Source organism: Papaver somniferum, unplaced genomic scaffold (genome assembly GCF_003573695.1).
Source record: "Papaver somniferum cultivar HN1 unplaced genomic scaffold, ASM357369v1 unplaced-scaffold_21, whole genome shotgun sequence".
Classification (NCBI taxonomy): Eukaryota; Viridiplantae; Streptophyta; class Magnoliopsida; order Ranunculales; family Papaveraceae; genus Papaver; species Papaver somniferum.
In genome coordinates this window covers 16,995,651-17,009,878 of record NW_020631041.1, presented here as the reverse complement: position 1 = coordinate 17,009,878, position 14,228 = coordinate 16,995,651, and the positions used below count along the sequence as shown (strand labels likewise).

Genomic DNA, 14,228 nt, shown 5'->3' with positions numbered 1-14,228 from the left:
GTGTGTCGGATGTTCGAAAATGACGGACAGTATTTAAACCTAAACTTAAAGAGATTTTTGAGCAATTATAGCATTGGTGGCTCTTATGCGGACAGGGGCGGAGCTTACTATCAGATAGGGGTGCAAAAATTTGCTATGGGATGCAACCGGAAATTTTAGGGGTACAGTGAAGAGAAGCAAAAATAGGCTTATATGTAGAAAAAAAATTCTTTAAAATAGGCTTTGGAGTCAGCTGTGCAGGGGTGCAAGTGCACACCATTGTAATGGGTTGTGTTTGGGCCATACTAACCTATATAAGGTACGGATAAACACGTGTAGGGGTGAGCGTAAAAACCGGAACCGCGGATTTGACCCGTATCCGTCCGCAAAATTGCGGATTTCACCCAAACCGCAAGACCTATGGACCGGACACGGATAAGATTCTCAAATCCGCACGTTTTAGCGGTTTGGGTGCGGTTGAATATTGAAAACCGCGGATTCAGCCGCACCGCATCTGACTCTGCTCCATTAGCTATAAGCCACTAAGCCCAGCTAGTTGAATGTGATGGTCACTAAACCCAGCTAATTGCAATAACTTATTCAGGACCTGTTTTTTGATGTCAAGTAAGCCCAGCTAATTGTTTGCTTATTCAGGACCTTTCCAACAACTTACTTGCGAGTTAGAGAGAGTTGGGCCTCATGCCAAAGACAGGTCCAGATCTTTTTTTTTTTTTTTTTTTTTTATCCCTAATCCGCGGTTAATCCGCAACCGGACCGCACAATCCGCGGATCCGCGGATGTAAAATTCGCGGGTGATTGGGCCGGTCACGGTTTGATTTTTCAAATCCGCAGTTTTGACGGTTTGGTTGCGGGTGACCCCTAATCCGCAACCGTCCGTCCGTTGCACACCCCTAAACACGTGGCACAACACACATCTTTAAAATCCCAAACTGCTCCCGGTGATAATAAGGGATTGCATAAGAGGAGAGAAACTTCAACTTTTTTACAAAAGTCTATCAAGGGTAGACAAAAAAAGAAAAAAGAAGAGACTCATTAGAACAACGTCTCCCAATTGTTTACAGTATTTGAAAAATTCAAATGCACCGTAGTACCAGAAGCACTTGTCCATGACAACACAAGAGTCTTGGCATCAACTGCGATTTTTGAATTTGTCTTGAAGCTATATTTGTCCTCAAAGATGCGAAAATTTCTTTCTGGCCGCATAATCCAGATGACTGCAGACGGGATAAGATCCCAGCAGACAACTTCTCCAGTATTAATAGTGTCAACTAAACCTCAACTTTCAACCACATGTCATAGTATTAATAGTGGCTGATACTTGTCAGTCCACTCTCATGAGTTAGCTTCAAGTCAAAGGTACGTATTTCTCGTTTTTCTGTTTGCTTACTTATTTCTCGATTAATTTATACCTGTTCCACTCATTATTATTATTTATTTTTTTATTAAAAAGAGGAGAAACCTCATACATTGATTAAACTCTCCTCTTCCTCATTGTGTAGAGGGAGATAAAGAGTATTAGTTACATTCGTATTCCAGAACTGGAATTGAAGATTGTTTAAGATTACTCTAAGATCTTCACCTAACCAAACTTTTTTAATAGCATATCGCTTACAAAAGGTTAATATATGGGCTGCCTCAATAATATTAAACCTATTTTTCAAAACAAAAGCTTAGACTTTAATTTTATACAATTGTTTGTCGTAATTCCAAAGTCGTCACTGATAGTGTATCTTCTTTCACGGGCATTGGCGTACATTCTTGTTAGCAGCTTGAGAGTGGGTTCGGAATCGCTTTGAAAAATGATGTTGTGCCCACTCCATTGTGTTGCCCACTGGAAAGCAGCTTCGGCCCCTTTCATTTCTAGTTCTTCTCTGGTACTACAGTCAGCATTCGAACCCTTGCTTCAACTATGGTACCTGTACAATCACAAAGAGTTAGTTTAATCCCAGAACTAGTGATAGGATTCGACATTGACAAAGCAATGTTTATCCTAAGAGACAAGAAAACCTTATACCCATCCGGTTCAATATTCTTTATTTCCAATGTTTCGTCATTCATGGGATTATAATAAAGAGATTGCATAATGTCATAGTCAAATTTGTTCACATTCATGAAACTGTTAATATATTTGACTACAGTTCTAGCAGTTTCAGCACTGTTCTGCTTTGTCTTTTTAAACACCAGGTTGCATCTAGCTTTCCAAACATGCCAAATTACAATGCTACAAAAATCAGACCAATCCATCGCATATCCATCTCTGTCTTGGTTATCAAACCAGTTATTGAGCCAACCATGAAAAGTAGAAGTACCATTAGAGACATACTGCATATCAAAGTTAAGGTGCATCCATACCTGGGATTCAAAATTAATATGAAGGAAGAGATGAGTAAGAGTCTCTTCACCATTATTACACAAAGTACATGCAGTATTAATATTTGGTAGTATTGCTTCTACTCTCATATTATTGGGAAGTATGGATTGAGCTGCCTTCCAAACAAAGGTTTTTACTGAAGGTGTTACTTTCATCCTCATGCAGGATTATTGCATAAAAAATTAAACAGTCATCAACAAAAAGTAAGTGACTCACAGAAGGTGCAGTTTTAGTTATTTTGATGCCTTTTATGTAATCAAGAGTTTCAGCATGCATTATAGTTCTACATAAAGCCTCCATACAAAAGAGAAACAAATAAGGAGAGATGGGATCTCCTTGCCTCAAACCTCTGGCAGGTTTGAAAAAATCAGTTGGAGAACCATTAATCAAAATAGCTAGAGTAGTGGTAGATATGCATTTGGAGATCAAATTGCACCATTTCTCATTAAAGCCTAACTTAGTCATTATTTGGATTAAAAATTTCCACTCCACCTTGTCAAAAGCTTTTGACATGTCTATTTTAAGTCACATTAACCCTTTCTTTCCTTTCTTATTTCTCATTTTATGTATTAACTCGTGGGCTATTGTTATGTTATCAGAGATCTGTCTTCCTGGAATAAAGACAGATTGAAATGGAGATATGATTTTGTCTAGCAGGGCTTTCATTCTTCCTGCCATCAACTTTGAGATAATTTTATAAGAGGTATTAGCCAAAGCTATGGGTCTAAATTCAGCAGGAATAATAGGATTCAAAGTTTTAGGTATAAGAGAGATAAATGATGCATTTATCTCTTTAGATATATGCCCAGTTTCAAAGAACTTTTGTATCATTAAGGTTAAATCAGGTCCAATGGTTCCCCAATTTTGTTGAATGAAGTTTGGGGGAATCCATTAGAATCCGGACTTTTATCAGGTTCCATAGAGAAAATAACTTTCCTAATTTCAACCATAGAAGGAGTAATGCAAAGCATATCATTGTCAAGATCAGATATGCAAGAGGGAATAAGATCTATCATGTTCTTATCAATATTGCAACAACCGTTAACCTGTTCCACTCATTAAGTACGTGGTAAAGAACACTAAAGAAGTCCATCAACCACAACCAATGCTATATGCAAGAACAACAACTACATCATCCACACCGGCCTCATCAATACAAGCCATAAAACCAGCACCAATATCTATATTGATCGATTATTTTATTAGGCGTAGATTGCATAGAGGACAATATATACATCTACAACCTACTTGTCCGGCATAAATGAGACCCATCAAAACCCATGTTGCAAGGTTATCTCGTCACCAAATTGCATAGAGGACAATATATACATCTACAACCTACTTGTCCGGCATAAATGAGACCCATCAAAGCCCATGTTGCAAGGTTATCTCCTCCCCTTCCAGTGGAAAAGATTCCAGTTATGACAAGAGTCAGTGGCGGAGCCGGATTCAGGTAAAAGGTAACTCTGTACCAACCCTCCAAAAGTTTCCTGTGTTGCTAGCAAACACTCGCAAGCCTTACGAAAACAACGCAGCTATCGTTACAATTTTTTCCGAGCTGGTGCTAGACCTTTTAGTATAACTAAAACATATTTCCCAGTTCCCGTGCCTGAGAAAAAGAAATTTAATGGCAAGAAAGGCGATGGCAACAATGTCTATAGTTCCAGGGATATACGACGCATTTAGTATTCGTGGATGATGATCGATCTTTTTGGAACCAGAACAGTGCCTGAAACTGTTGCCATTAAGATTGAGCACCAACTTTCAACCATATTCTATAAGTTATCGCCATTAATAATGGCTCAGTTGTCAGGATTTGATATTCCTTCCTCAAGAATTGGATAGGTGAAAACATGTTCTTTCTAACACGATTTTAAAACAAATAACAACCAGACAAGTTGCAGTCAGAATAAATAAATAGATCAATAAACCATGATGTATAAGTATAGCAATAAAAGAATACATTGTAAGCAGCTTAAACCATATATAATCAGGATATATGCTCCCATAATTTCCTACAAGAAAGAAAAAGATTGGTCCCTCTTCTATCCATGCAAACGTTTGGACCACAACCCCGATATTCCTATGTAATTCATTGCTCAAAGGTTTAACATAGAACCGCCGCAACTCAACACAGACAAAGCAATCAAATTTCTTTCATGCAAAACTAGTAGCTTCAAAGTTCCCAAGCAGAAGTCCCGAAGATGATAATGCTCGTAGTTTCCGTTCTATTTTTCCTTGTACTGCTCAATATATCTCTTCGTTTTATCAATTTAGACTCTCTCTGGTGTAAAAGAAATACCACCACTAAGTCAGCCTCTGGTGATAACAAGCAACTTCCTCAACCTGGGAGCTCCGGATGGCCGTTCATCGGTGAAACCATTGAGCTATATAGAGCAGGTATAGCTGGTGTACCTGAGAAGTTTTTCTTTGATAGGTTTCGGAAATACTCATCTCAAGTATTTAGGACTTCATTGATCGGTGAAAATGTTATCGTCATCGGTGGTACTGCTTCTCGCAATAAATTCTTATTCTCAAACGAAGGCGAAGATAAACTCATAAATGCTTGGTACCCCCATCCATTCGTAAACTCATACCTATTAGTAGTCAGTTTTCGAAAGATCAAGATTTTCTCAAGGCGAGCCGTAAGGCTTATCCTAAATTTCTCGGCCAAGAAGCGGTGAAAAGCTACATTGGTAACATGGATTCGATGACAAGAAGAAATTTTGAGACTCACTGGGATAAATATATGAGTACAAATGAAGAAATGATCACTGTTATCGTATACCTTTTAGTCAAGAACTACAGCTTCCTAATGGCCTGTCGTTTGTTGTTGAGCATGGATGTAGAGCAAGAAGCTCAGCGCATCAATGAATTAGAAAAATTATTTGACGTTTTGTTTAATGGCATCTTATCGTTACCTATAGATTTTCCAGGAACATCATTCAACCTCGCCAAAAAAGCTACCAAATTAATAAAAAAGCAAATCGTAACTATGATCAAGGAAAGCAAGCTCCATCTTTTATCTCATGAAAACACGCCAATGCGGGATGTGATGTCGCTGATGATTATGTTTCTCTGGTAGCCTGTTGCTTAGGTCTTCTTTTTTCCTTTTTCTTTTTCTCTTCTCCCTTTGGGCGGATATCATCCTTTTGTACTCCCATTTTTTATCTATAAAATCTTAGTTATCGTTGGAAAAAAAGGAAAAAAAGAACACCACTTTGATGTGATTTAATATATTATCAATCTAGTGTATTTGCTTTGTGTAATTAACAACTACTCCCTCTACCCTTCTAGGTGGTTTCCGTTTTCTACTCCGACGAGATTCGGACGAAATTCGACGAGCTCATATTTGCTTCTTGGGAGCTATTGTCATTATAAGCTTGGTTAGTGCAACACCTGTAGTCGGAGACACTATAGTGACTTGGCTTTGGGGTGGTTTCTCTGTGGACAATGCAACCCTAAATTGATTCTTTAGTCTTCATTATTTACTCCCTACTTTTACTAGCTGTTTAGAATTGGGTTTAGTTTCTTTAGTTTGTCTCTTTTATTTCTTTATTAGTATTTGGTAATTTAGGGTTAGTCTTAATGGCCGTTTACTTTGAAAAACTTTTCCGGAAAATTCTAGAAGATGAAGAACTAGGGTTGTGTCAATCACTAAAAATTGAGTAAATTACTCCACTTTCGTGGGAGCATATCTTCTAAAGGAGAAAATTTATAAAAATGGTTAGAGAGTACTCCTAACACCATTCGTTCTCTGATTCATCGGTTTTATTCGAATAGTTCAATTTGGATGCTTCATCGATTCTCCAATCTTTCTCTTCTTGGTTTGTTTGTTTGGCATGTATTGGAGAACTATTCCATAGCTCCTTTGCTACTACTCTATCTTACCAGGTGTTCTTTGGATACCAAAAGCCAAAGTGCGTCTTTTTCTTCAAAAGCCAAAGTCAATCTAAGAATTAATTTCAACATATAAAAAGTTGATTTTTTCGCTTTTAAAAATTATTTAAAAATTTGCTTCCAACCTGACTTCTTGCTTTCTTTCCTTTTTGTTTTTGGCTTTAGAAATCGAAAAGCGATTTCTTAGATTATACTATTTGCTGCATAGATATTCATATTCAATCCAAGAACTGCTATTGGTGTTAGTGAAAGTTGGACAAGATGATTACTTGTTCCCATCAAGTTTGCCTAGGAACACCAGCTAGAGATGTAAATTGGGTTGTGCTAACATGAGCTCAGCCCAACCCAAGACGTTAAAATTTGAACCCAGCCCAACACGACACAACATGTAGCTTCATGTGCGGTGTTGGGCCAGACTAATTGGCATAGTGACACGGCTCAGCACGTAACATGGTTAAGCATGCAGCACAACACGGCACAACATGCTAAAAAAGCACGTCATAACATGCATACAACACTACACAATACGGTGCAATACAACATATTGTGTGAACATTTCATAAAGAATGTTTATTCTAGCCAATTTTTGACATTTTATCTTCGTTATGTTGAATTATTTCTATAAAAACACATATAATATCTAAATATCCAGAAAATATACACTTTAAAAAATATAAAATAATGTGCCACGCACAGCATAACGCGGCACAACACAGCAGAGCACGCCCTCGAACATGGGACAACACGGCACACCTTAATCTCTGACACAACACCGCACATAGCACATTGGGCTCACCTTTTAATGAGTTGTTCCGGCCCGTTGTACACCTCTAAAGCCTAGGTAATCAAAATCCGGGATTGAATGCGGTTAAAGTCTCGAAAGCCACCGTATCAATCCTCTCATATGTCAGTTTAAGCGGGATGTTGTGTGTGTGGGTGGGCGGGGGATTATGGCATGAAATTTCGAAAACCCAGAAAGATAAATCCAAAGGTTGTGGGTGGTGCAGATTTTCAAAAACCGGCATGGGATAACAAATTCACCTGGCATTTGTTGGAGTGACTTTCATAAATGAATTGCATCAGCATCAATTACCAAACCACTATCGGAAATTGCACTCTTTCCATTTTGACATGAATAGGAAATACGCAAACAAGAAAACGTTGCAAGCAGCTCCGGATCCGGAATACCCGTTTAGGCATGTGATTAGTGGATTACCAAAACATTGACCACTGGGAATTGCACTTTTTCCATTGAATTCCATATTCGACTAGATTTTTTCCCGTGCTACGTACCGGGTATCTTTTTTGTTTTTTAGTCTGGTGTGCTCGGGTTTTGTCCCGCCCCGTGGCAATGTATTTTTGATTTCGTGTGTATGGTACTTCGCCCTGCCCCGTGGTGATGTATTTTTGATTTGGTGTGGCAGGGCAAATACATTAAATACGTGGAGAATATGTGCAAATTTTATTTATGTTTTTCTTTTACCTTGGTGTGCGCAGGGCTTCGCCCCACCCATGACGATGCATTTTTGACTTGGTGTGTGCGGGCTTCGCCCTTCCCCGCGGCGATGTATTTTTAATTTAGTGTGGTGGGGCAAATACATTAAATAGGTGGAGAAGATGTGCATATTTTATTTATATCTTTTTCTTTTATTTTCGCATAAAATATATAGATCTTTGCACCCCTTTATATATTAATATGGATAAAAGAGTTATAATATATTAGTTACTCTATTTCCAAATTGAATTTGAACTTCCATATATAAATACCATAACTTAGATTTTTCTTTCAAATTTGAAATATTTCCTAAATATCTTTGTTAGGAGGCCTCATCTTTGATAGATAAGGATACTTGGGAGGCCGTTACACCGGGTACTCCGGTAAGTCCATTTTAAACCCCTCATATAGAAGGGTAATCTGCTCTTTATGTAGCCTTTCAATTTCCATAACCTGATTTCCAAGCTTTATCGGGTCAAAGACTGAGAGGTATTAGATTTTGTGCCCGTGCTATGCACCGGGCGGCTCCGCTAGCCCTCCACCATCACTTGTTGTTTCTCACTCTGTCGTGTATCATTTCATTTGGTGTGATTCGGAGTTAGGACTTTTGATTTGGTGTGATTCGGCTTCGCCTCGCCCGTTGCTTAGGATATTTGATTTGGTATTATTTTTTTTTAAATCTTTGTTCAGTAAAAATAGAGTCCGAAAAGTAAAAAGTTCAAGCCGGCAAGCATTATTTTTATCTTTTTATCTATTTTCCATCCCTGATCTTTTTCGGTAGACGTGGAGAATAGTAATTAGCATTTGGCATTAGTGATTCGGTGCTAAGTATCTATCATAAGTTTACAGTAAAGCTTTTGGACTTTTGATTTGTGTGGAGATATAATCAAAATAAAATAATTTTAAATCATTGTACACTGCCACTGCACCTGATCAAATAAGTTTAAGCACTTATTAATTAATTACACTAACCATATAAGGACTCCCTTCCACTGACGCTGCTAATTTCATTCCTTGATACTTCAAACAAAGTTTGTTGCAGACCTGGTGAATGTATTATGCAGATCAGTGATGTAGATGAGAACTTTTTCGGGAGTTTCTTCAAACATATATGGGGTGTGAATATGTGTTGGTGGAGGTGAGTTTGTTGTATTCTTCCGACTCACGCACATCTCCTTTTCTGCATTCAGCCATACCCATGTCAACAGCTCCGTCAATAAACCTCTTCCCCTGTCTGATTTATTGAGATAATTCTCAAACATCAAACCCACTTCACTGAGCCAAAATCCCCAAAATTTGTACCAACGACCACTACCAGTTTGAGAATCCTGCAACCAACTAATTCCTTCCAAATGAACCCAATTTCGGCTCATGCCAAGAACCCACAGTAACCACCAGTTCCTGCAAATATTTCCCATCCAAACACCATCGGTTCACCACTTCTAACTCCGGATAATACCCATATCAGATCCCCATACTTATTGTTGTAACTATGAACATCTCCACTATCATCAAAGCTTTCCTGAACACTAAACACTCATTTAACCCCATCGAGCCAACACAACCATTACTTCCTTCGGTATCAGTAATTTGTCTTCAATTAGCTTGCAAATCTCATGTAGATAAAACCCATTACCACCAGCAAATTTAATCCATCACCGCCTGTGTCTATTGACCAACTAATTCTCATTTCTACCACCGTCCACCGATTGCAAAGCTAATTAGCTAACCGCACAACAAACTTAGATCAACATCATTCCCCATTCCCCAATCTGACTGCCGCAAATTTCTGTCTTCAACTGAAATCTCAAGAACTCATAATTTAGATTCACAACTAACCCAAGCTGTCTGAATCGCCATTGCAGCTGCAACTTCGAGAGCAGCAATACATAAGCATCCACAAATAAACACTAATGCCATTAACTGTCCAAGCATTGGAAGTTTGATCAAAGAAGAGTTAGGTCTTCATTTTGACGGACGTCTTATCCATAAACAGAATGCTTCAAACAAAATATAAAAAACAAAAAAGTTAGTTTTTCCTCAAGGGTCACCCAAGTTTTTCCTTGAGGGTCACATTCTTCCCAGGGTTAGCAACATAATTACGGTAAACCACTATGAATCTAATTGATCTCCTCTACAGTTATTATCCTCCCTTAATTTTTGATGGAATTCCTATATATTCCAATAAACTTCAATGAAATTGGATCATAAAACCATCTCTTTTCAGGTACTTGAATTACATACTTAAACCTTCTCATAGATTTCTTAGTACTGATTTCCGTTTTTGATGACAAAACTTTATTACCCAATGAAATTTATTCTACAAAAATAAAAGCACGAAATAGAGTATTACATATTCTTGCTAGCTCGTCTAGCATACAACGCATTAGGGCGTGCTTGATGAACTCTCCCAAAGGAATATCTGCAAACTCTAGATGTGTAGTATTTCTTTCAAATCTTATTCCTGCAACAGAAAAAAATCATTAATTTATTATCAATAAACTACATCTTAATGTTTTAGTCACCCAACTGTCTCAACTCTGGTGCAATACGCCAAGGCAATAGTGCCTCGAGTTCACCTTGAACAAAATGTGAATACGATATAAGATAAACATGACAATCAGAACATATGGAACAACTACCATTAGTCCATTACCAAACAAAGAATCTTTACATGGACCACGGGATAGTATGTACTGATTCACAAAGCCGGTTTTTAATTTGTGGACGTACTAATCAAGAATGCCTCAAATATAAGATATATGGGAAAGGTTAAACACTTAAACAGAATGTGTATATCCCGCTGCAGTGTTTCATGTTGCAAATATTATAATTAGAAGGAAAAAAACACTTTAGAAATCGTGCAAACCATTGTTTTTCCAACATAGTATAGCTTGTCTATGATTTCATCACAACTTAACTAATTAAGGCTTGCATAAAAATTGATACAAAAAAGGATGCTAGTAAAGTAGTACCTCGCCATCAAAAGTTATGACATCTGCATGCTCAGTGAGCATTCTCTCTGCCAAACACAACTCCGCCTCCTACCCGGACCATGTCCTCCAACTGATGACAACATTTAACACCACCTGGACCCATTAAACCCCTCATTCGGCAACAACAACCTTACAGTAGCATAAAAACTAATCAATTCATTTAGGCATTTTAGCAAACACCGCTCGTGTACTATGTTGGTTCTGATTTTTGAGGCATTGCAACTCCTTCCCTGCACAGCAATAAAATTCACATAAACCCATATTGAATCCTAATTCATTACAAAGCTCAAATCAACCGTCAAGGAATCTGCGTCATTTATCACCACAGTCAAACAGCGAAGCCAAGCTACTGTATTTGGATGATATAAGTTAATCAAACAATTAAGAGATTACCCTGAATCAAAGGGATTGAAGTCAGAGGGATATTTTTCGGAGGAGAGATTTTTTTTCCTTTTTTGTGATAACTGTATTTGTAATGGAAGAGTTAAATCAAACCTGATGACACCCAAAATTAACAAAATAGAAGAAAAAAAAGTTTGATCAAAAGTATAAAAATCGATTGATTTTACAAACAAATCAGATATATATTGAACAGATTGATTTTTGGAAACCATAATAAATGAAAATAAATGTCGGTGTAAATTAAGATGAAGAAACTCTCACCAGAGAGGATAGTCCAACTTCTATTGCTTCGAATACTCTCAGTCCATGATTGATTCACCATTGAAATCATCAAGTTCTACTTTCTTCTGAGTTCAAAAGATGGGAACTATGGCAGCCGTTAAGAACTGAAGAAGAAAATAAAAAGAAATGGTTGTAGATGATGACAATTTAACGAACGTACCGTACACTTAACGGACGCCAATTACTTACGTACAGTTAAGTTTTTGGTGCAAACAAAGTGTAAGTTTTTACGTGTAAATCCTCACATAAGTATTGTATATCCATGTTTTTAATAACGGTGTTATTAATGACCAGTTAAATATAGGGTGTAAACAGAGTGTAATCCAGTTTTTAATGTTTCGACTAATAGAGTTTCACCACTTGTCTTCTCCAGAATTGCTATGTGTGAAAGCTTTTATCTAATTTAATTTGAGGGAGATGTTATACTCACCGTGCAGCGTGGGACCTCATATGACTTAGTGTTTTAAAGGAGAGGAGATTTACAATACTTTTTTTTTTCCATTTTGACAAGGATTTACAATACTTTTATTGCTCATTAACAGTGGCAGTTTTCACGCACTTTGCTGGCGATACCACATGACATGATGATTAATTGTGAACTTAAAGTATACAGATGAGTAGTTTTATGAAGCCAGAAATATGGACACTTTAAAAGGAAAGCAATACCAACAAAATGAAGTTGCTTGGGCTCGCTCTTACCAACGTGGACTAGCAACTAGTAGGGGCTCATGTTTCGTGTCTAAGGGGCTTTTAAAACAATCATGTTAAAGGGGCCGCTGATTCCATTAGAGGGACGGCAGTGTGATAATAATATCCCTCTAGTTGGTTAGGGATGATTCCATTAGAGGGACGGCAGTGTGATAATAATATCCCTCTAATTGGTTAAGAATTGTCCTATAAGGAGTGTAAATTGACTGGATTATCCTTTCTGCTTTAAATGGACTAATTTGTCCCTCATTTTTTAGTTGAAAAGACTAAATCGTCCTCCATCATATTTAAACCTATTGATGAATGGGAAGGGATCAAAGACAGTTTTCTTTTCCCTTTTCATCTTCTCTTCTCCTCCATTACAACCGTAACCACCTCCATTAAAATAAAACTGAAAACTTCATCAGAGATGACAAAGAAGAAGAAAGTTGACGAAGATTGTAGCGATTCTAATCAAGCAAATCCTCCAATAGGTGAAGAAGAACAATTTCAATTTCAAACCCATCCACAAGAGAAATTAGTTGGAATGACTTACATGAGGTATGTTTTTGCGAAACCCATTTAGGGTTTAGTTTATTTTCTTCGTTTTAATTTCATTTTCTATCAAAATTTAGGGTTTTAGATGAAAAATAAAGTTTTAATATCCTGGGTTTTGCTTACTTACGTTTGAAATTAGTTGTGTTATGAACCGTAACTGAAGATTTAGATGTTGTTACGGTTTGTAACAATTGCAATTTTCTCAAATACCAACGGTATGTTCTTAGGTCTGATAATTTTTCTCAGTTACGGTTGATGTTGATTCGGAATTACGAATCGTATTTCGCCCTGCATGTTTAAAATTTTGTGTATGGTGCGTATTTGTATGCTAGTTCCCAACCGTATATTAGGTACGGTACATAATATTGTTCAACCATAACTCCTGTCATTTTAGATATCTCTTTTGTACGGTACATAATTGTTGTTCCTTTATCAACCATAAGTTAGTTACGACATGTGTTGATATGTACATGTTCAACCGTAAATTATCCTGTGTCTGAACACCTTGTGTCAACTAAATTTACGGTTGATCTCGATAAGAAATTACCAACTGAAATTTTCTACGATTTGTTTCGTTTGTCCAGTTACACACCGTATCTTTTCTACAGTTTGTTACGATTGTAAAGTTACAACCCGTAAATTATGTTGGTCACAATTTTTTTGGTTTATTTGTTTATATTTTGGTTGTTCAACCCTTAGGAATTCATACAAATATATTGCTTCTGTAGGAATTCTGATAGGGTGAAGAAGAAGAGAGGAAATAACTTAACTCTGATTGATGATACGCCCATCCCTCGTGGTGACAAGCATTTAGAGGTAGATCATAGAGGTGTCCCCAAGAATGTGAAGAAGAAAAATCAATTTGAGATTAGGGTTAGAACCATCTGTAGGTAACTCTGGGGTTGAATTAGAAGGAGCTGAACCCAATGAACTATAAATCGAAGAAGTGGGAGTTGAAAAGAACCGTGAAGAAGTTGATGATGAAGATGAAGAAGACAATTCACATCACCATGAACATCATCCGTGGCCTTGATATAATCACGAATAAAGTCGGGGAAATAAAGAATGTAATATTCATAGAGATTGTAATAGTTCCGGATATATCGACCATTCTTATCTCTAACTGTGGCATAAAAAACAATGGCCCCCCAATTTCAGCAGCCCAGTGACCGTCGTCTGTCTGCAAGGTAGAATAGTAATGCAGTGCTCTCCTTATTGTTGTCGTTGTGGCTTCATAAGTGACTTCTTCATCGTCTCTTATCTTCACTGCCGGTATACTTAGATCAAATTTATCTTTATTTTCCCTCAGTTGCTGGAATTAGACATGATAGAAAAATCATTTTATGTCAAATGTAAAATTAAAGGAAACTAATGGAGAATATACTAGTTTTTACTTGTAACCGCAATATGGCATCCCCGTGGGTTGGCACTTTGAATCAATTTTTGAAATATTGTTGACGAGCTTTTTTAACATCAGCTCTCTCTTCAGGAGTCCCAGCATGAGGATCAAATTCCAAAATTTGTCTTCCGGCAAAGT

The 14,228-nt window shown here is 37.3% G+C and overlaps 1 long non-coding RNA gene across 1 annotated transcript; it reads right to left on the bottom strand.

The window, feature by feature from the left end:
• Nucleotides 1–8,646: 8,646 nt before the first annotated feature.
• On the bottom strand, nt 8,647–11,556 carry LOC113339862. Its single transcript, XR_003355166.1, has 3 exons — nt 11,426–11,556; nt 10,742–10,992; nt 8,647–10,230 (listed from the first exon to the last, which is right to left on the bottom strand). It is a non-coding gene; the product is annotated as an uncharacterized LOC113339862 (long non-coding RNA).
• Between the last annotated feature and the right edge of the window lie 2,672 nt (nt 11,557–14,228).